Source organism: Corvus moneduloides, chromosome 1, assembly GCF_009650955.1.
Source record: "Corvus moneduloides isolate bCorMon1 chromosome 1, bCorMon1.pri, whole genome shotgun sequence".
In the NCBI taxonomy this organism is placed as follows: domain Eukaryota; kingdom Metazoa; phylum Chordata; class Aves; order Passeriformes; family Corvidae; genus Corvus; species Corvus moneduloides.
The window spans coordinates 150,375,621-150,399,801 of NC_045476.1; positions in this window are offsets into that span (position 1 = coordinate 150,375,621).

The window sequence follows — 24,181 nt, forward strand, 5'->3', positions numbered from 1 at the left end:
CAAAAAATCTAGGTTAGCGCAGATTTGGACAAGTTAAAGTTTTATTTAATGAATGATTTGAAAATCTTGTATTCTGTCTGAATATTTGGCAAAATTCTGGTAAAGAATAATGGTTGGATTATTCAAAACACTTGGAAATTTCTAAAATCATTTTCTGTGCAGTTTGTATTTTGAATTTAACATCCTGGCAGACTTTTTTGGAAATAAATATCTAGGAATATATCCTACTGACGGCTGTATCTGAAAGAGGCACTAAAATAAAGCCTTTCTTAGAGTCTTGGAAAGATATTCATGGAAACAGAACCTAGAATTCATAACAGGCTTCCACGATCCCAGTATCTGCTAGGAAGAGAACAGGCCTGGATGCAAACAGTTCAGGAGATTGCTAGAATGTATTGGCATCAATTCCTTGCTGTTAATTAGGGGGGTTACTTATTATGCTCAGACAAGGGGGAGATAGCAGAGGATGTGAAGGTCAAGGGCAGACTTGCAATCAAGAGATTGAGACAAATAATGCCTGATCAAACTGCTGCCTGGCTTGGTGTACAGCTGGGGAAGTGCTGAACACCTTGGCTCAAGTCAGCTGTTTGACAGAGTGTCCCCTGGTATCCTTAGAGGAACACTGATGATAAAAGAACTAGATAAATGGAAGGGGCTGAGGAAACTAATCACAGTGTTCTGTGATCAACAATATAATGTCTGGATAGCTACTAGGAGAATCCCTCAGGGATAAATATAGGGGCTGACATTCTTAAATGTCCCTACTAGGACATAGGGAACTGACTTGAAGAGAGCAGCAGGAAGTGGGGTGGAGGCGTGAGGTGTGAAATTACGTGAAGACGGTCAAATACTGAAAACCATTTTCAACAGAGACTGTGAAGTCTCCATCCTGGTAGATATTCAGGATTTTCCCGCACAAATCCTGTCTGTGCTGTAATTGGCTTTGAGCAAAAGTGTGCATCTGTCTAGATCTCTCTAGATCCTGTCAATTTTATGTAACTAAATTTATACTTCTGTAAATAGATCCTTCTCCTTGAAGTGACTGAAAGAGTAAAAATAGGTTCATTTTTCAACTCTGTAATTCTGCACCTCTTTTATCAAGCATTCAATTGCTATCTGGAGTTCCACTGATATTTGCCACAGAGAGAATCTCTGAGTCTCCTTTCATCTCTAATTAAACAGCTTGTATAGCTGCTAACATTATTACTTTTTTTTGTTGCATTCATGCTTTATTACATGTTGCAGGGCTTTTAGATAGGGAATTTTTTGCTTACTTGATGCCTTGGGATTTTAGCTTTTATATTTTTCATATATTTGTAATCCTGTAATTCTTTAATGTATAACTCTATATACAGTACTAGCTACTGTTCTCCCATTTTGTCAGACAAAAGAATTCCTCTCTAGGCCTGGAAGCCAAAGACACCTTACTGTCTCAGACCCTGAGAAATGAAAAAAAAGTGAATTGGGGGGAGCAAACTTGGGGTAAGTGACTTCATTACCTGAAGCTGTAACTGGAGGATTAACCCCCAATATTCAATTGGACCAAACTTATAAAAGTATGAAAATCTTGTGATTCAGTCATCCATTTTTGGGTGTAGCCTCTGGGTGGGCTTCATCTGCCCAGAATGTACCTGAAGGCCCTTCAATAAACATAACTGCTTTCTATTCTCTTAATTTTGTCTAGCCTCTGTTTTTAGGTAGTCCCAACTAGGCATCATACCCATTATTCTTTCTACTTTTTTAAACTTATACTAAGATAAATAATTTTAATTTTTTTTATCCTTTTCACTGTTAAGGGAAATAAAGTCACTTCCAAGAGAACAGTAGAGTTTGTTAAACACCAAAAAAGTCGTTTAAATTATTTCATAGATCTGACTAGAAGTAACAACAACTAAGAAATTCAGGGGTGAAACATCACTCTTAACTCATCCTTAAGACTCAGAATGAGGAAAACATGAAGGTAATTACTTCAGGTATTAGTATTTATATATACCAAATTTTGCAAATTTTCTTCAATGTGAAGGACTCTTCAAACAAAATATTTAAACATTTCATGCATAAGTTAAGTGATGTGAGTATTCTTTTTGAAGTTCAGAGGATGGCTTGCTCATATGAAATATAGCAATCAAAGAAAAGAAACAATATATTGCACAGCAGAGCAAATTGCAAGCAACACGCATAAATCACGAAATCATAAATTTAATTACTAGGGTAACTGTCTTTCTTTGGTATTTAGAGAAAACAAAAATTGTTTTCTATGTGTTTTTTTCACCCAGTCCTCCCTTTTCTGTCAAGTTCATGAAGAGTATTTTGAAAGAGAAAACTTGCAATATTGATGGTAGTAGTAGCCTTCCTCTCTGTTGAAATTACTCTTTCAACACAAAACGTAATTTTTCTTCTACTCAATTTTTCTTCTTTGAAATTATTGTCTTAATCACAGTCTTTTCAAAAAAAAAAAAAAATTTTTGTTCCTGGGGTGTTGTGTTAACAAGGGTGAGAGATAATGATTTTTTTTCTATCTAGAAAAGTAGGCGGTTTTTATCAAAGAATGATCATATCAAAGGTATAACCTACCTTTAACAGATCTGGATTGTATTTAATACCATTTTACACGCCTAACTGGGGCCTTTATTCTGTTTTTCTTTAAAAATATAGAAAGGTCACGTTAGACTCTGAGAATAGCTCTGTTGGTTAGAATATGGTGCCACTAACACCAAGGTTTGATCCCTGTATTGGCCATTCACTTAAGAGCTGGACTCCATGATCATTGTGGCTCTGTTCCAACTCAGACTATGCTGTGATTTTCTGTGATTAGTATCTCTGTAACTACTGAAATTTACTTCTCCAACCTCCATTTTAATTACTTATAGAACATTAGAGGGTAGAGAGTACTACTCCACTCTAACTATATTTATTGATTAGGCTCGGTTCAGGACTGTTTTCATGAGTCAGTTCTTTTAAGTAGGATAGATACTACTTAATTTTCACTACTTGAGCATACTGATCTGTTAGAGGTTTGTTCCCTTCCTTCTGTGCATAGTTTTCTAAATCTTTTTTTCCGTTAACAATTCTGCCTTTTTTCTCGTATCAGCATTATAATTTTAATGAAAAGGTTTTTTATCAAAGTTCCTAAGCTTAGATGCTTAATATGAAAATTTTCATTGTCCCTGAAAATCAAGTTCCTGCATCTCCAAAAGACCTGCAGCTTAATTAAAGCCTAAACCATTAAATCCTGAAAATATCTGCAATAATACTTCAAGTACAGTCATAGCCAGATTTCCAGAAACAGTAACTGTCTTGTTTTCCTATTTTTCCATTAGTGGAAATGAAAAGGATTCCCTAGCAATTTGTTCACAGAAAAGAAAAAAGGTGGAAAAAAATTTGAAATGTATCTTGACAAGAATCCGTGATGAAATATCACTGGTAAGAACAGTTTCTTCCTCAGATATATTGGCTCCCCACTGAAGACCCAGTAGACTATTGGCAGAAGGACAGCTACCAAGTAATTCTACAAGGACTAAATACACTATACAGAAGACAAAAACAAAAGACCTTTTGAGTTTATCTTCTGACAGGCATGATAACCAAAAGCTGGGAAATTATATTATTAAAAAAAAAAAAATTGTTTGCTGGAGTAACTTTGTGTGTGGAATAAAGATAGAAGTGTCAAATCCAGATTTTAGAGTTAGCCCAAATTAACAAGACAGGAAGAGTGTAAGCAGTACTGGTCTGCTTGTGCTCTCTTTACGTCTTTGACCTTACTACAGCAATACATTAGCAAATGTAGACAAAGGCAAGAGACAGTTTCTCAGACTAAAAGGTGTGTAAATGGTTAATTTCTGCTTTTCTCAGTCTCTTTAATTGTTCATAGTAACTAAAAGGAGTTGGAAAGCCTGCATCTAAACCACAGGGTGCCAATCCTCACAGACATTCACATTTGGATTGGGTGTGGACCAACTCGTGACACACAGGCTTGTATTCAGAACCAGAATGGCTATGAAGTAATTATGAAATCCATGCAAATCATAATCAAACAGGATAATAGTGCAATTTGATTGCTCTGTGTAATGTTAAACTGCCCTAAGGTGCAGGGAATATCATGTTCATTTGGTCATGTCATGTCTTAGCCCAGGCTTCAGTACATGGGGGAGTCAAACGTTACTGAATTAAAAACATATAGAAAGAAAAAGTCCTCAGTCCTGAAATGCACGCACCCATCCAGCTTTGGTGAAACATCAGAAGCAGAAGCAGCTTCCAGTGAGCTTATACCTGACAAAGTTCCTGCCATTGATACTGGCTTCTACATAGAGAATATCAATGAGGAAGGATTTCTGCATAATAATGTTTTAAAGTACTCATCTTTCTGATGCAAGCTGGTACTTTTGCTTTATTTATGGGCTTAATTGCTTGTGTGCATTGCGTGTTGCTAATCTCACTCTTCCACAGAGACTATGAAACAGTCAACTTTAACAACCTCCTTCTTCCAAGACACTATGACAATCTTCCCACCATCACATAAGGAAATCTCTTACAGAACTTGGAAACACTGTGCTCCAAGCAGGATAAGTATAGAGGTTTATGAGGTGTCTTCTGCATCTCCAAACCCTTTGGATGCGCACGTATTTCTATGTGAATTAAGTATTCTAGCTTCTTGGCAACACATCTATCTGAACTGCCTGAAAATTAAATTGTCTTCCCTTTCCCCTACTCCAGTTTGGCATGTGCACATAATGATTATATTCCCAAGAAATTCTTTAACTTGTCTGTAAACATGATACTTATTGTATTTTAACAGGACATAACAATATTTCCATATTAAACTATCAATATAGATTATTACCATTATGTGCAGTAGATGGCAATAAAACCACCACCTGGTATTGGGCTTTTGCAAACCCCTTGGCTTATTTTCTTTGTAAAAACAAAATAAATGTACATCAGGATCTGCTGTTACACAAAGAAAAAAAATTATTCACAGTTATTTTACACATTGCTTATGCTCATGCAATCTGTGCTGGATAAAAAGGATTGGAAATACAGCACTTCTTAAAACTGAGGGCTCCCAGAGAGGATCCACTCCCTGGAAAAAAGAAGGATTTCTATCATTTCTGTCAATGTTACTTGGTTACTGCTGCTGCTATTGGTGACAACAAACAGTAGAAAGGCTTAATCTCTCTCTGAGAATCTCAATGCAGTACAGTTTGCTCATGAATACTTTTCCTTCCCAACACTCAGTCTCGCTCAGCCTTGCTTTTCATACTTGTTTTTCTTTTCTTGTAAGAATTCACCATCTTTTCAGAACATCTCACAAAATTATACTTCATTCTACAGTTAAATTTTCTCTTTCAGGTACTCTTATACCTACGAAGACAAAATTTGGTCACATATTTAGGCTTTGGCAGTAGCTATTTTATTACCAAAATAGTATCCAAATATTTTCATTCAACATTTATAGTAAAATGCTTCTTAACATTTCAGCACAATTTCTAATCTTTTTGGAAGACTGCCTTAATTTTCTCCATGTTCAAGTGTTCATAATATCAGAATTTTAATGAGATCATGATGTTATAGTGAGCATGAACAACAGGAATAAACTCTATAAATCTCAGCTGAAAATACACTGGAACAAAATTTCTGTTTCCTCAGAATTTCCAGATTATCAAAATTATAAAGATTGATGGAAAGAGGCAGTGATAAAATTCAAATAAAGGAATCCAGACAGGAGCCTTATAAGACTTGTCTGTCAGGTTTTCCTACTTTTTTGGTAAACTCATCTGCCAGACTGTTGTGTGTGATTTGAAATACCAGGGCTTCTGTGATCTCTGCTGGGGGCAGACCACTAGACAGACTGCCTTGGAGTAAGGATGCTATTCCCTTTCATCGATGCATCAAAGCTTCTTTTTTTCCCCCCAAAGTGGAATGCAGCTACATTTCAAAATTCCTCCCCAAACCACACTATCTTTCTTTACTCTGTTCTCTAAATGTGGTTGGGCAAGTACGATGGACACTCAACAGAGATCCCAAAATTAAGGAAATGGCTAATTTGGGGCTAGATCTCTACAGTTGCTAAAATGCACACAGAATGTTTCCAGTGACAGATATCAGACATCTGAAAAATTCACTTCTGCTAAAAGAAGCTTTATGAGCAACATAAAACAGCTTCACTGCTGCCTGAACAACAACAGCAAACAGTCATGAAATGTCCATGACATACTGCTCAACATATTTAGAGACAAACGTGGATATATTTACTTGGTGATATTTCAGAAGGGAGGTACTCTGTGTTGAGATACTGCAGAGTTTTATCCTTTTTTTGGTCCACTTTCATTGTCAGAATCTCTACTTTTTTCCATATTATTTTTGAATGCAAATCCAAAGCCTATTCTCCCAACACTGTTAGTGTTACAATTATATTGAAACACTTCAGTGCCTCAGAGTCAGGAATGCCCTAGCATCAGGAATGCCTCACGAACAAAATGCTTGGAAATACAGTTGCCTGTCTCTTAAGACCCTTGCTTGGATGATCAGACACGAACTGTAGACCTAATAAATCTTAGATATAACTAATGATTGCCTGGGAGATTAATTTCTCCCAGTACAAAGTAGATGATGAAGAAGATTCATGTGACTTTTGAGTTTAAGAAAAGAATAAATTCATGTTTTTCAAAGTCTTAAATTGACTAATCTGACAGAGTTGGATTATTTTAACAAATAGCTTGGTAGAACACTTTCACATCCCATTTACTGATCGATCTGTACTGCAAACATATCAACAAATTTGTGTAGTGTACTCTGGTACAAGCAGCATTCTAGTCATGTTAAGCAGCAGAGACTATGGTAACAAATGCACAATAACTAAAGGGAAGCAGGAGTAATTCTCATGAAGCCACTGTCCATGAACATTAAATGGATACAAGACAAAAATACAGGGAAGAAATATTCTGCCATTAGTTTTTCCTTGCAATTATTTGGCCTTATTCAGGAAGGACCATTTCCTCTTTCAATTAACTTAATCTACAAGGAATCATGTCCCAAGACTGTTTGTGATACTGATGCTCTTTTACTTCATGTAGGACAGCATAACTGAAGCCAGCTTCCATATTGTGGTAGGATCATTAAAACAGGAAATAAAAACTATTCTCATTACTGTGATTTTGGAACTTTTGGTTATTACCTTCCATCAAAGCTACACATCAACATTTTTCCCAATGGAGCACAACTATGACCAAGAATTCAATTATCTGAAAGCAGAGGATCCTTTTTAGTTTTATTAGACACGGTACAATCTCCATACCAACTCGCTGTTATCTGACAGTGTTTTTATTTTAACATGTTTCTTCTGACAAACCTAAGCCAATTCAAACCCAGGGAAATTTCTTTTTAGATATTAATTTTTGAACAAGATCTCCTCTAATAAAGGACTGTCCCTTCAAACTCTATTAAGCATATGTGCAATTCCTATTGACTTTAAGAGGATTTGAAGAATGTGCTTAGGAACTTTAGTAGTCAGGAATGGAACAGGCATGTGCATAAGTGCTTTCAGGTGGGTCTTTAGCAACCTCAGCATGTAAAACCAGAAAAATCACATGAAAGAAGAAACAGACATCTTGAATTTGAAGCCATTGAGTGCTGCATCTCATATGCCAGCATTACTCTCTTTTATTAGCATAGAGCACAGTTCATCCAAAATAATTATAAGAAGATTACGAGGGTATAAGTGTATATCTTTGGTATATACCTTATTATTCTACCTATCAAGAAATTATAGCCATCATTTTACTTATTTACCAGCATGATGCCAGATTTCTCCAATCATTATAGCCTCAGTTTTCTGAGGAATAAGTAAGATAATGACATCTGCTGTAAGTTGATAGGGCATGGCCTCATTCAGAGTGAACTGTTGTATTTAGCATTTCTAACAGCTTTCATGAGGTATTATAGGTTTAAGAAACTCATTTCAAGCAGACCGTTTTGAAATTTTTGAATTAAATACTTACGCATAAGAAACCACCAAGCTAGTACATGAAGATGTTTTTCTTTTATGAATAATTTTGAATGTTGCATTTTGATGATTAATAAAACTTCCATATTTATGTAAAAAGGGGAAAGAAAAACAATGCAGTGAAAAATGCTTATCCTTGTTTCTAACATTAGCTGTCATAATTATTCTGAATATAATAGGATCACATAGCTCCAAGTTACTATTAAAATGGTAACATTTTTTATATGCAAAAATGTAAAAATATTTGCTGTAAGAAATTCAGTTTAATGCAAAAAAGTTTATATTCATTTCTTCTGAATATATTGCAAGCAGTATAATTTCTGTGCATCTCCTTAAAGGAAAATAAGCAATATTAGTCCACTAAGAGGAATTGCTCTGCAGATCAGGAATAATTCAATCACATTTCTTGATTAGCACCAGTGTAAAGTTTTTACAAGGGAGAGAAAATCAGGTCTTTACTTGTTTTTCACTTATGCCATGACACAGTGTGCCAGAGGTATATAAAGGACTCGTGAAACCAGGAAGCAATCCAAAGCTATTTCTATGGAAACAAGCTCTGGCTGCAGGGAAAGCAGTAAATCAATCTCCTTCATGTTGTGTTTGAGACATGTTTGGATGTTTCCAACACTTGGCTGCCAGGTTACCGAACCAGCTAGTGTCTCAGTATTTAGTGCTACTGACTGAATTCCTTGCACACCTGATGGACAGTGCTAGTTTTGACTGAGAAAAGCAGGCAGGCATGATTTTTTTTTTTTTAGCAGCAGAAACAGTGTCTATTGACTTTTGCTATGCTGTTACATGTTACACACCTTTTTCTTTTCTAAAAATCCAAACCCTCAAGTAAGAAAACAAATGAAGAAACAAAAACCCCAAAACCCTCACAACAACAACAACAAAACTCTACTTGATTTTAGAGCTAGTGTAATCAAAGTAAAGCTAAGCTTTCCTTGTACCCCAGGCCTCAGAATGATGCCATCATCAAATTGCTGTTGGTGAGCACAGGCTGCAGAGGGCAATGTCCCTCAGCAAAGCACTGTGCTTCCCCAAGAGGAGCCAAGTCGACCTTTTAAGTGTATATTGTTTTTTCTTAAGTTGTCAGCTGCTTGTAGTGTGAAGAATCAGGTCTTAGTCACATCAAAGTGATTAAGAGAATACTGGATGAGTATTCTAAATGTTTGGTAAATAACAAGTTTCCCACAACATTTCAAGCAAAATTAAAAGCTTTTATTTCACAATTTAATGAATAAAATAAAAACCTGAAGTTTGCTTCGGTTCTAACTGAAGAGCAGGAAATTCAGGATGTCCAAAAGAAGAATGCAGAAACAGGTAGGGATAGAAAATCCCTTCTTCTTTGTGGAAGAAAAAAAATGTTAACCAAACTCAGTTTTTCCATGAAAATATCAGCCAGCAGTGTTGGAGAGCAATTTCCAAGATTTAAGGAATATAAAGACTGCTTTTCTATTCAGTCTCCCTTCAGATGAACTAGGTTGGAGAAGCTCCATGCAATATTGCCAACCATAAGCCTTTAGAAAACATGAAGCCAGTTTCTCCAAATTGTATGACCAGCTTTAAACCAAAAAATCTTCAAATAGGAATAAATAATGTACTTTCCTTATGGCTTAAGTTATTTGGGTCTGATCCACCATTCTCAGAACAAGAAGTTTTTTGTTATGAAATGAAAGCCAAACATGCCCACTGAAATGCAGGACTAGAACGGAAGAAGAAGAGTTAAATGGGAATGAATGAAGTAAAAGAACAGGAAATGGGGACAGAAATGGATAGAAAAGTTCGGTAAGAGAGAAAAGGGAAAGGTTAAGATGTAAAAGGGACTGTGTTTTGTGTGCTGTGTAACATGGTGTTTTGCCTATATTGCTTTAGGTCACAGAGATGATAAAAATCGCTTAAAAGTCATTCTGCTCTACTTAAAACAACATGTGGAACACTGAGTGTTGAATTCTAATATACACACACAGTACAACTCCATGCTGTCATTATCTGACTCGAAGACATGAGCATAGATTGCCTATTTGGTGCATTAATACCAGATTTTATTGGACAAGATACTGTCTACCTCCATCTGGAGCTCACAACAGTTTCAGATAAATACATGATGTTATGACTAACAAGATAGAGTTCTATAAATATCTAATATCTGCTGCAAAGTTATCAGTGATTACTCTAAGAAAAGCACATGGAGTGAAAGAAAAAAGACATCAGAGGTTTATCATGACTTTTGGTTAATGGCAGAAAGAAAATAGTCAAATGAAGAATAAAATAACAAGAAACATCTTCAAACTATTTCATGTATAGTCAGGTATTCAGATATTCCAAAACCTCTGCCTAACTATATTCTCAGATACTAATGCAGTATTCATATCCAAAATAACCAGGGATTTTGGTATTTAGGATAACATAAATACACTGACTTAAAATTTCCCATCTCTTCCACCTACTCCTCCTCCCTCAATGCTTTTAACACACTCTGAATATTATTTTTTCCATTGAGCTCTCTTCTCAACACTGTTCCCCTCTCTTCTCAGACATAAATGAGGTGCTGGGCAATGTTCTGACGTCAATGTGGTAATTGCCCCGGGGGGGAAACAGGAGTTTAAAATAGAAACAGAAAACAGACAGACACATTCATATAGACACCTGTGGGTGCCAACAACACTGATAGACCCAGACTTCTGGGAACCTGTGGCATACTTCAGATGCCACATCACTCTCTGAGCCTTGTTTGACATTGTTCTTCCTGTGTCTTGGCAAGGATTGAGCTACAAAATTCAGGACTGGCATTGGACTTGGAGCTGCTCCAAAGTTTACCAAGATGCATGGGTATGGCTGAGATCTAACTACAATTGATTTTTTTGTTTGAAGGCTGTATCTTGCATATTATACATGTACTCTTGCTTTCACTTATAATAAGACCAAAACTATTTACAGATCTCTGGGTAAATTACAATCTAGTGTTTAATTTCTTCAACATCTCTAATGGAAAATCTCCTGAAAAAGTAGTGGTACTACCACCAGCCGCACAGAGTATTCTAGTCTGTCAGAGTTAAAAGAAACATGAAGGCATAACATCTAAAAACAAATCTCCAGAGATAGGAGGCAAAGATCTGGATTTGTTTCTCTTCTCCATTTCTGTTTTAATTCACAACAAACACTAATTAAGACCAGAAAAGGTGGAGAGTAGATATAAAAAATGGTTTGTGAGCAGATGCTAGAAAGTTTGACTTTAGTCGAACAAAATTATGTCTGAGGAGGGACATACTGAGTGTTTCTGAAAGAATCAGCATATTAACTATCAGATAATTAGCACAAAACAAATGGGAATGAACTGGCAATTAATATATTTAGATCGGAAATTGGAAGAATTTTTAATCATCTTACAACAGAAGTTCTGGCATGTCCTAATAAAGAGAGGTTGTTGGGATTTTTTTTTAAGGCAGCTTTATAAATTTATGCCTGAATTTAAAAACAAACAAAAGAAAGTAGCTCTTTGGGCAACAAAGAGAAAATAGCTGTAGCTCTTCACCAAAGAATGCTAAAGATCAAAAACCATAAATGAGTTCAAGAGAAGAACAGCAAATATTTTCAAGAGAAATCCACAGAAGGTTTCTAAGCAGATAAAAAGCATGAAGCTGAAGAAGAAAAAGCACACTGGGGAGACATCATATATATTTACCCTGCTGTTACTTTTGTCTCATGGCCTGAAGGTGATTTACAACATAGATATATCAGTTTCTGAGAGAACTCTGTTCCTAGCAGACTTTCTGCATAAGTCATACCTCTATTTTTAAGTTAATCCCAGTGGAGCAGAAGACCAAACTATATCCAAGTTACTCTGTACTCTAAGAAAGAAGTAGAGGGAGGACCAGGAGACCTGCTGCAGTTTTTTGTGTGCAACTCCACAATGTATACCAACCTATTAGGAACTTGTGTTCCTAATTTCTTTATCATTAGGCCAGTGAGTTCTGCTCATCTTTGTTCATCTCCAAAGGAACTTCTTGCTCCAATATTCATAAAATATTTTTTCTTAAACACTGCCAGGCACTAGATGTTGCTTGAGAGTACATCAGTTTTTAATAATTAGATACAGTGTCCACCTTAATCAGGAAGTAGGCAACCTGAAAAGAGGCTCTAAATATTTTGTGGTCTTCCTCTTTCAAATACTTCAGTTTGGTGAAGAGACAGGGATGTCCCATGCTGGACACAACTGTTCCTTCCAACAGACCCAACTCAGTACACAGATGAGTCCATCAGCCAAGCTGGTGTTGCCTCTGCAGAAACAATTTAAGAAAGGGTATAGCATGTCTAGACAGTGAGGAGTGAGGAAAAAAAATATGAAAAATAGCTCTGTGTACAAGATCAGGAAGGAAATTCCCCTGGAGGCCTCAGAGGACCCCATGCTGGAGCATATGGTCATGCCCTGAAGAAACTGCAGCCCACAGAGAGCCCACACAGGAGCAGGCTTCTGGCAGGAGCTATGGCCCATGAAGGATCCATTATGGAGCAGAGGAAAAGTGTGAGGAAAAAGGAGAGAGAGAGAGAGAAAAATTATGAATGCAACACCTATTCCTCAACCCTCCTACCTATTCCTCCCTGGATGGTGCACAGGTAAAGGAAATGGCAGTGAAGGAATAAACATGAGCCCAGACCAAAAAAAAAAAATAGGAGGAAGAGGTGTAAGTCCAATTTGTCTTTGTTTCTTACTACACAGCTCTATTTTAACTGGCAGAAAATTAGTTTAATTTTCCTCAAGTTGAATCTGCTTTGCCCACAACAGTAATGGGTAAGTGATCTCTTTATCTTGACCCACAAGATTTTTCATCTTCTTTTATCTACTGACCTGTTGAAAAGGGCAAGTGAAAGAGCAAGTAGGAAGTAGGAGCCTAGTAGCTAGCCAAGGTCAAACCACCTCACCATTCAGGCCAGTTCTTGTAAAATATACTGAAAAAATTGCTTCCGAACAACTTGAAAGAAAATTTTGAGGAGCATTGTTATTATTAAATCCTCTTTGAATAAAGTGTTTTGTGAAAGCTTTTAATTTCTGGTTTTTTCTTTTGTTTTAGCTATGGTGAACTTAAAAAGGGGGGAATGAAAAAAAAACCAAAAAGCCCATATTTTTTCATGTAAACCCCCTATTTTTAAGCCACTCCAGTTCTTGCAATTTAATTCATCTTGTTAATGCTTCCATTGTGTTTTTTGCAGCCTTTTGGGAAGCATTTCTCTTCCATGTAGTATACAAAAAATCAAGTTCTTGGAGTCGTTCTGGGCATCTCATGATAATTAGAAAACACCATGTCACCACTATGGACAGAAATCTTTTGAGTACAGCTTTTGACTTTTAAACCTCATATTGACCACCCGCTGCTGTCCTCGCTGACAGAGGCACTAGACATGCACTGCAGGAATTTGTGTATCTGTCAAAAGAACAAACACAAGAAAAATATTTTGTAGCTGCTGCATAGAATCAGAGGACTGTGAAGCAACAGTCTAATGTACGATGGAAGATGAAGGGACAGCAGTTAGCCTCCCTTGCAATTTTTTTATTTGCTCTTGTAGTTGAAGTATTAGAAAGCATCAGCATAATCTTTCTTCCTCGATATGAGCTAAACAGGAATCTTTATATCAATTGTGGGACCTTGAATTAACCACACTTTTTTGTCACAGAAATAGCTGAAGACCTTTAAATACCTAATGTTATTGATTATGAGAGTATAGATCATATAATGTTTAATTTTGGGGATGGATTAATATATAGGTGCTGTCAACAAGTGTTTCCTAGGAATCCTTGCAAAGTCAGTCATTCTGTCTCATGGTCTAGCGCCTTTTTGTAATTTCCAAAATTTAAACAAACTACACTCAGCCTCCTCTGGGCCTTTAGATAAAGACGTGTTTTTCTGTCCTTTTGGAAATCTGACTGTCTTGCTGATAGGAGGTTCCCATCTGGCCTCGTGCTGCAAGACTGCCATCTTCCTCACTCCCGGCCTGCCTCATACCAAAGACCAGGCCCTGCCTTATCCCAGCTCTCCTTGCCCAGTAACTGGACACACAGCAACCTCCCCTTCCTACTGTAGGAGTTTCCTCAGAGTTAGGTGTTTTCATTTCAGTAGCGTCCAAGGCAAACTGGCAGCCTTCATCTCTGCTGCCCACAAACATCTTTCTAACTGAATATAACATTCTTCAAACTGAACAAAGAGGTAATACCATCCATCAGTCATAACATCACACCTTATTTGTTTAAAAATCCCAAACACGCACATCTTTTAAGACACTATTCCTTTGTACACACTCACATAGAGGTCTTCAGTGCTGGGTACAAAACCAGGAGTTGGCACATATGTCTAGCTACAGAACTAATCCCACAGTTTGCAGCTTGGCTTCCTTTTTCTAAATGCAGCTGTGTAGTGACACTCTAATTCACATTATTTATTAGAGTGAGTTCCATTTTGTAATACCAGGAGTACTGTGAGTGCTCTTCTCCTCATTCAATTTCCTTCTACCTGTAAATTCTAACAGCAGTTTTCCTCTTACTTTGTATGTCGTTTCTCTACATCCTTGCAGAGTGTGTGTACAAGGGTAAGAGTGTGCATAGTCTTGTTACACAAGAGTGCATGGACTCTTGGGAAAACAGCTACTATGCATGGCACAGTAAAATTATAGCCTGGTTGTTTGTGACCATGGAGGAGTATGAAAAAAAATATTCTTTCCAGAATTAAGTCTACCTCTTTATTTGTCTGTATTTGCAGTGATTTTATGGAGCATTATTGATTAATGCCAGTGAAACTGTTATCAGCAATTTATGATAAAAGGAAATCAGAGTTTTGGATGATTAGAGGCAGGGTTTCAAATTCCTTCATTGTTTTACTTTTCTTCAAATAGATTTTTTTTCTGTTTCAGAAGATTAGAAATCGTATTTATAATTAGGTAATTCAAGAAAACACAATTCATCGTTGTTTTATCTCAACTACCAGAGGAAAAAATAATGTCACCCTTGTTACTTTTAATGCATATTTTCCAAAGGAGTGAAATCCATCACAATGCTATTATAGCAAAATGAAGGAATTCACTTATCATCATGGAGAAGGATTTGACTGTGCTAGACAATAAACATACATGCACACAGAAGATTATTCTGTCATTTAAATATTATAACTTTACAATACTAGTATTTCAAAAAAAGATACAGTAGATGGACAGATACAGTAATGAGACAGTGTTGGTCAACATGCTAGAAAATCAGCAGCAGCTGTATTGTCAGTAAGGATTTTTAGGAAGACATGATTGGAAAATAAAGTCTTAAGGATAATTTTAAATAGGACCATTAGATTTACTTCTATTCATCTGATATAAATCTGCTAGACCTTACATAAATGCCTGAACAAAACATTTATTAATCCTATAAGGAAATGAGAGATTAATTATTAAATTCAGAGGTATTCTCATTACCAAGAGGAAACATACTCTGGTAGAAAAAGTTCCATATATGTCCTAGAGGTGGTCAAGCTAAGATGTTGTTCCTGTGTGCCATTTGCTAGTATTTAAATGGATTATGGATTGATGCTTTGCCTGGGGGGGAAAAAAGAGAAAAAAGCATTAATGTTAATGAAGATAAAAAAATAAATGTTAAATCTGCTGACATTGTTGCTGAATAGCATGTTCAGGATAATGAAGAGTTCTTTCTTGACATTTCAGTCTGTTATTGTGTATAAATTCAAATTTATTTTGACTAAGTATTTAAAGAACATATATCATGATGTTTAGTACAATAACTATTGGTAAGCAGGATGGTGATCTGATTTATTATTTTTTTAATTGGAAATAATGGTTTAAGGGGTCATCTAAAAGGATAATACTTACTACAATGTATTTAGGAATTCCCTGAAAAACCAATAATTTATCTTTGTGTTTTTCCTTTGCCTTGTTCCAAAATTGTCCCTTTGATTACCTTCTTAAATGTTTCCTAAACCAATATGTTTGTACTGATCTTAAGAGATATTTGAATAAATTGCTTCATTCTCAAGTCTCCCACTTGTAAGTTAGTGACAGACTGCTACATGTAGAATTCAAGCTATTTTCTTTTCCTTTTCCTTACTTGTTAACAGGACATCAGTAGCATGGCTGAAGCTGGAATTTTTTATACTGTATGGTATATATTAGCTCAGTTTGTTAGAGCCTGGTGCCAGTAACATCAAGGTTGAGGGTTCAATCCCAATATGGGCCATTCACTTAAGAGCTGAATTTGATGATCCCTATAGGTGCCTCCCAACTCAAACTATTCTGTAAAATATGCTATAGACAAATTAATTTTATTACATCAAGGTAGTGTTTGTCGTGCTTGGTTAAAGTCACAGAAAACTGTAAATTATTAGTGACGTGGTTAAAATATATTGTGTCATTCATGTACTGGATATCTTGGTGTTTTCTTAAGATTCCCTCAGAATACTTCACATGTATGTTTTATTATCACACTTGGTCTTCCCTGGAGTTCAAACAATGTGTTATTCTAATGCACAGCTTATATTTATTTTTAGCCTATTTAAGTATCTTTTGTTTGAAAGATGCAGAACTTTCTACATGCATGCTTGATATATGATATAATCAGTTTTATCAGCTCCAGTCTTACTTGGTTCATTGCAAGTAGATGTTTCACTATGTTTCCTGCCAGTTACCGATATCAATACTTCCACTTCCTTTCATGACCTCATGAAAACATTTTCTGTTTTCAAAACTGTTGGTGAAATATCTTCCCATGATGGCCTTTCACATCAGTTGGTCTTAGTCAAAATACTCCCACTATTTTTAGGAGAAGATGACACAATTCATCCTACTACATAGCAGATGATTTGTTTAGCTGTTTACTTGCAATGAAAAATCATCATTTACTCTTGTGAAATAGACATTAGATTATGGGTTAATAAAACACAGTTATGGGATAATAAATAATCACTTTCTCCATGTTATAACATCTTGGAGACCTTAGGGGAAGTAATTTGGACAATAGATACAATAATTTTTTTAAGAGTAACTTTCAAGCAATAAATACCAAAAGGTTACACACATCCCAAAAATCACTCCTAAAATTAAAACAATATGTGTGCTTACACATCCACATTCTAAGGCATGAGCTGAAAACTTTATATATATAAATATAAAATTAGTAGAGAATATGCAAATAGTTCCAGGGACAAACACAGTACTGAGAATCTGTTATGAGAAAATTGCATTTCTTCCTTCGTTTTGATTGGTCCAGAGGCCCGGGCAAGAAATACTCTGTTTCCAGGAGTTTCATCCACTCATACTGTCAGGAAAATTGTGACAGCAAAAAAGACCACCTGTGTCTTTGCTGACTTATACTTTTTCTGGATAATAAATGTCAATGTAAAACATCTGGGATCCATATTAAAAGCCTTACAACACTACTTTTTCTTCACACATTCAGAATTTTACTACCTTTCCTGAGGCGAACAATAATTTGACTAAGAAAAAATTTAGTGTTAGATCAAAGCTGAAGCACTCTTTGACACTAATATCTCTTTTCAAAGATCTGCATCTGATCTGTGCCCATGGATCAAGCCATCTCATGAAAACTATAGTCCTGATGAAAAATAAAGGGATGACTGATGAATGAGACACACATTCAGAGAAGATGGAATCTAGATAATAAGATCCACTCATACAAAACTACACACTTTAGAAGGAATTGAGAACTTTATTTCTGTACTTCAGACTTCATAAATAATTTTATTCATCCATATCATAACATCATTTAAGGGGGTTTTTGGGACTCTTTCCCTAGACAGGACAATCAACAAATTTCTTTAGTCCCTTTAGATTGTGGCCTGAATTTGGGGAAGTTTAGACTCTGTAGTGTTTGGGGCCAGAGAGGTGAAATTATTAAACAAATGCAACAGATAGACAGAACAAAAGGAAAATATTTGACTCTATCTGAAATGCCACTAATTGTGTCATCCCGGTAAATGCTTGTGTCAGCCTCTGACAGCAACTTTTAAACTCTGCTGTGCTCTGGAGCTTTCAGGTTTTAAGGAAATATTAGCTAAGCCTCAAGTTCAAAAATAGGCAACTTATTTCCCAAACTACTTAATTTTCATTAATTGTTGGAGCAAATCACATAAGCACATTCTAAAATGGCAAATTCACACGTTGCATTTTGCATACAATTTGAACCAGCTGGTTTATGATTTTTCCACTAAAATGGCAGTGGATTTTAAAATCTGCTTCTCTTTCCATCATTCTAAAGAAAAAAACTTTAAGAGCTAAAAAGACCATTATGCCCAATCCCAAAGAAAGATGTGTCAGATCAGTGAAATTATACTGTAAGCTTTATGTGGTAGAAATTCTGAGCAGCAGAATCAGTAAAAGGTAAAGAAGATTTTTATAACTTTTTGAAAATGCATGGAATTCATGTGACAGACTGCACTTGGCCTTCCGTCTGAGAAATTCAAGGTGCAGTCTAGGTTTTAATTTTCCTTTCCATTAAGGTAGGATGTGTTGCCCTGAAGTACAAAATTCTGAAACAAAACTGTACTCTCCTTAACATTGTAAGAATCTAGGTCCATCTCTGAACAGCATGTTTGTCAGGCAACCTTATGCATTCAGCATTGTAAATAGAATTGATGACCTTCAGCCTCAGGAGTGCAGACTTCTTCTACCTGCTAAGCCAAAGCAGTAACTTAGGAAGTAAAAAATACTTTTCAGTGACTGCAACATGTAGCATTATTTAGAACCAAACTACAGCATAATGTAAAGAATAGACAGAGAAGAGAGAATGTCTAACTCAAGGTAACTGCATTAAAATACCAGATCTCTCTGATCCTTATCCGAAACCTACTGGAATTCATATCCTTTTTGCTGTCATGGTCCTCAGACTGTGATCTTGTGCAGTCAGAAAGGCAATGCAGAGATGTATTTTAGCAGTACTCAAATGAGCAACTTTCATGGAAAACAGGGATATAGAGAAAGTGTTTGTGACAAAAACTAAATTAAGTTGTTCTTGGTTGGAAAAAACAGCATATAATTCTTCACTTCTCTGAGGCTCTCTTAGCAGGGTAATGGAAACAATATGTAAACAATGCCAAATTTTGTTTGGTTGGGTTTTTTTTTAAGAACAGCCTGTGATAGTCCCTACGTGGACCATGTACAAGGGTCATAAGCAGCATAGGGACAAACAAGGGACAAACAAAGGCTGTGCAGACTTCTGGCACTTTTCGCCTTCTGGTAGTCAGAAGAAGTGCCTTATAGCCAAACACAGCTGGGTCCCAAATGAACAGATTCAGTTTTTCAGGGAATAGCAGTTCAATATTCTGGTTTTCTTCTGAGATAAACTGGAAGAAAATCTTTTTTTTTTTTTTTTTTGTGCTTTCCTTGGCCTTCAATCCTTATTCATGTATGCACCTTTTTATTTTTTTTCTCTGAAAAGTTGTTCTTCAAAAGCTGCAGAGATCATGCGCTTCAAAGCAGCTGGGCGATTCAGCTGATGCTGGGCACAGTCATCTGCTTAGACAGACTGAATCATAGATGGATTCAAGAGATCTATGTTTAATCCCTAGCTTTCTAAAGAGATTCTGGCAACATATTGCTATGTGCCTCAGTTTCCACAACTATCAAATGAAAAAAATAAGTGTTTACTGTATAGGTGCATATCGTTAATGAATTAGAGTGTGAAAGCCATGATATTGCCAGGTATCTAAAGTGAAGTTTTGTACAGTGACATGAACATAGAATTACTTTTTCATGTGCTGTAATGTCCAATACTAGGTAAAGCTGGTGCTGACGAAATTGTTTCTGTGTTCCTGAACATGAAAGTACAATTAAGAACAGAAGCAATAAAAATGCATTGAAGTGGAACAAAAAGCTGTGTTAAAAATCAAGACAAACATTTTTACTTGTATCCAAAGCATCTTTTAAAAATTAATATAAAATTGAAAGCTAAGACTTATGATTTTACTGAAAAGTCATGCTAATCACTAGCAACCTGGAATGAAAGTTGGGGAATAAATCAATTTGTCAGCCAGGTGGCCTTTAGTGTGTTTTCCTGAGGCCAAGGATGCATATGGCTTGGAGAAATCCATTTTGTCTGTAACCCAGCCTGCTGAAGCAGAACTGCAGTCTAAGTATCAACAAGGTCATCAAAGGTTATTTGTCACTCTTTCCTAACGAGTTGTTCAGATTTCCGTTATTCATATGTGGTGTAAGTACTGATTCAGGCCTCCAAGACACAGTTTGATATAAATGATTGTGTCACCCGTGCTGAAATGCCTTGACCATCTCTACACTTTTCTCATGGTCATTCCCCCTTCCTTGGAATGAACACAACTGGCATAGGCTTATGCCAGTTCACCAACTACATCTTCTCAGGGGAGAAATATTGTTACTCCACAATTCATCATCTTACATAGGAGCTATTTCCAACTCTACTTCCAAGCTGAAATCCATCCTCTAAAATACACAAGTATAGCTATAATGAAAGTATCTTTTAAAATCTCAGTGTTTGTTCTAAATCAGTCAAGCAAATTAGCGACATAAACATCAAAATTATACTTTGTATGCACAGATGAGCATATTCCTGATAACTGGTATGTTTTGTTATGTGTAACTGTACTTCAGACTGGAAAGATGCCAGTTAAATTTAAGGAATGCCAAAATTTAAGTTGCCCAAAAAACTTCAGTTCTCCTCCTAGTATATTTGCATATTATGAAATAGTTAACTGCATAACTGTGTACTTGGTTTTTTTTTTTCTCCATTGGCCCTTTATCTCTCCTCAGTAAAAGCTGAACATTCCTTTTTATATTCTTCAGTCTATGTGTGACTCCAGGCATTATTTTATTTCACTGTCCACTCAATATATGAAGGTATATTGAGATTAAACTAAAAGAGATAACTCTTCTATTGCCAAGGTACTGTAAGGTAAATACTCTGTTTTTTCAAATTAATTCAAATTCTGTGTAACTCTTTCTTTAATAGATTCTCTATCAACTTACATACAGCTTTGAATGTTCAGTACTTCTGCCCAAGTGTTTCAAGTTGAAATAACTAGCAATGAAGAGCCAGATTCACAAAAAGATTAAGGTGCACTGACATTTACCACTTAAAGCAGCCAGCACAAATCACTGCTCAGCTGCTGTTTAGTTTTGTTGTACTCACATTAAAGTATGTATGAGTCAAATTTTTGAAAGAGCTGTAACCTGATATTCCTCATTGGGCAAGTGGTGTAAACTGAGCAAAACATACAGTGTTGTATTAATGACCATTTCCAGATTTACCATTGAACAACCAGGAACTTTAAAAAAAAAATAACCTCCTTCTGTGCATGCATTTTTCTCCTCAATAAAATACATTTTCCATTCCACTTAGAACTTGCAGTCAGTAGCCAGTCTGTGGCAGACTGAACCTGTCACAGAGAATTATTTCTAAAACTTAGGAAATGGATTTAGTGCCATTTACTTAGGATCAAAGTGTTCTGAAGCCTAAGAACATTTGTGAATCCTCAGAAAGCAGTAGGAACAGGAGAATGGATGAGTGGGATGAGATGTGATCACAGAAAAATTGGTCCATGTGTAGCTTTTTATTTACTGTCCATGGGTATTTAAGGTTTTTATCTGATTAAGCAACACATTAACTTTTGAAATATTTCTTGATCATTCTTCCACTACAGTTACACAAATTAACATACATATTAACCTACTTGCCACAGAAACCATGAACCAAACACCAGTGACATCCTGAAAAAAATTTATTGACCGGAGAAAATACACTGATGTAAATGAAAGCAAATACTTATTTGTATGCAGCACATTCTGTTGAAGATAGAAAGTTTATGGAACTATAATTTTATCAAACTCTATTTTTATGAAAATTAAAATTGGCAACAGAATATCTTAGAGGACATGGGGAGTCTGATTCTCCAGTATGATCATTTATACTTGATCAGTGAGTAACTGTTACATTTGCTCCTAATGCATGCAACATGAAGCCATGCTAGATTGGTTTAATTAGAGCGTCCAAGGCCAAAAGTGTCTCTCTTGGGGTAAGTAGCATAACTAAACCTGCCAGCTAGCTGCACAAAGATGAGTACCTCAAAGCCCTGACTCAGGTCCCTAATCGACCTCTAGGGGCAGAGTTGGCTGCCCAAAACAGTTCCATCAAAGCCAGACTGCTGAACAGAATGTTCTCAAGCAGAGCTTTTAAGAATGACCATTCAAAGTGAATTAGGCAGCCACCTCTGGCTGTAGGAAGACAATCCCTTCCATTTTCAATTCACAGCTACAAAAACTCTCACTAAGCCATACACACACATCCTGTAAAATACGCCAACAGCTCTTGAAGGTGTTCCTTTTATATTCAGCCGCTTGTAGCTAGCATATGGGATGAAATCTTCTGTTCTCAGAGGGTTTATCCTATACCTCACCATCCTTTAATACATACTCTAGTGGCTGGCTGTAGAGTATTTCTTGATATAATTCTATTACTTCTGTCCTTTTTGTTCAGTCAATCCAGTTGCATATGTAGTTGAAGACTCAGAATGCTAAAGAGGAAGAAGAAGAGAGTGCCCAGGAGTTGAGGCATCCACTATCAGCTCACATCATGTTTTAATAAACTAACCAGTGTGTTCACAGCACATTTTCCCAAGCAGATCCCACAATGAAACAGTAAAAAAAAATTTCAAATTTGTAAATCTATAGGTCTGAAATATAAACAAGGTACCTAAAGGGCAACACAATCTGGGTGTGAGCAATTCTTGGAACATCCACAAGGAGACATTTAAGTACCTAGATGAGTATCAAGAAGCTTTTATTCCTAAATAATGGAAGGACCTTCAAGGTTAGGCAGTGAGAAACTGAACTGGATCTTGGACTTTGATGCTACTTTAAGTGCCAAAGTATTTTTGTGGGGCCAACTCATAGCATTCAGCTATGCTGAGTTTACACTTGTCACAGCTGAGAGGAAAAAGTAGCTTCCAAACTAACTTTATACCTCTCTTATTCCTGGGAGCAGTAATGTGCCAAACCACCCACTGGCACAAATAAATCAAAAAATCAAAAGGTAGCAGGTGGACTTATGGGTAAATGACATGCAAATGAGGCTGATCAGAACTGGCTTTTCTTCTTTCCTCCAGAAAGAAAACAGAGTATTCTTTCCTCAAGGCTTTCTGGCTAAGAATCATACAAAAGGTAGTCAAGTGTCTATAAACTTTTACTATTAACTGGGCTAGACTGTGCAAAACTTGCTTCTGTGGATGAATACTTATTCACAGCAGTCATTGAGTTTTTTGTTAGGTTGCTTTGTTGGTGGTGTTGGTTTTTTTTCTCCTATTGAAACTGGTAGCTTGCTTTCCTTGATAACGTTTTATTAATATGAATAAAGACCAAGCAATCAAGCCAAAACAATATTTTAGCTACACGAAAATACAGGCTTGTGATTTTCTCTTGTTCATGTCTTTTATGTTGGGAATGAGCTTTATCTCATTCCAACCTCCAAACAGTCCAAGAGTTCATGGAAGAAATGAGTCTCAAAAATGTCAAGTACAATATAAATGTGTGAAAGTATTTTCACCTAAAAGGCATTCCTGCAAGTCCAAATCTCATGCAATCTGCATTTTCCAGTTCAAAATTTTGACCCAGAAGCAACACCTACGTTAGCCATCTTTGTTGGGAAGCTTGTAATAGACAAAATGTTTCTTAGGGTGCCCAGATTTCTAAGGTGCTTGACTCTTTACTTATGAAAGGATGCATGGTGAATACCATATCATCATTTATCTCAAAAGCAGTTGTTGGTTTTTTCTAGGTTAACTCTCAAATAGAGGTGAGTAAATAAGATACTCTTTTTCAAAAGTAAATCAGCTATGGCAGTTGGAGAATAGAAACCCGTAGTTCTGATGGAGAAACAGTGTCAGGCTATGCTTTCTTCTGCTTTGAAGAAATCTAGCCTTGCCTATACACCTTCACGTCTACTCCAACGGCATTTTCAAATACTGGAGTTGTGCAGCAGGCAAATCACAGATGCTTTTGCCTTTGCTTACCCAAGGGATTGTATTGTATCCTCTTTGAAATATAAAGCATTTTGTGGAGAAATATCCCCAGCTTTCTAGATGAAACAGGATTTAATTTCTCTAGTTAACTAGTTTTAGTTGACTATCTAGTAAAGGGATCTGG